This window comes from Echinops telfairi, unplaced genomic scaffold (genome assembly GCF_000313985.2).
Source record: "Echinops telfairi isolate 266 unplaced genomic scaffold, ASM31398v2 ScPeMD7_7459;HRSCAF=8497, whole genome shotgun sequence".
NCBI classification, from domain to species: Eukaryota; Metazoa; Chordata; class Mammalia; order Afrosoricida; family Tenrecidae; genus Echinops; species Echinops telfairi.
Window position 1 is genome coordinate 1,676,720 of NW_022111359.1, and position 454 is coordinate 1,677,173.

Consider the following 454-nt stretch of genomic DNA (forward strand, 5'->3'; position numbering starts at 1 on the left):
ACTGGGGAGCTGCCCATCTGGGGAGCCGTTTTGAAACTGGAAAGTGGTGAGTCTGCACAACCTTGTGAATGAGCTGAACGCCATGAACTGCACCCTTCAGATGCTAACTCTGGTCCTGTGATTGTTTTTCCTCGATAAACCCACAGGGGCAGGGCTACCCTGTCCTACAGGGCCGCTGAGTTGGAATCAATTCGTTGGCCCTATAGTTTTTCGTGAGAAACAAAGTTTCAGAAAATGAAGTGGGAGCCTTGCTAAATCCTACAGCAGGAGCTTCACCCAAAGGTGTAACTGTATTCTGAGCCCCGGCTGACAGGCTGACAGGTGCCCCGAATAGGGCGGGTCTCTGGAACCCCAGCCTCCAGCAACTCCAGAAAGGCCACAGGCTTCCCCCTCCCGCCGCAATTCGGTGCCTGCAACCACCCTTGCCCCCCTACCGCACGCCCCACGCGCCGGC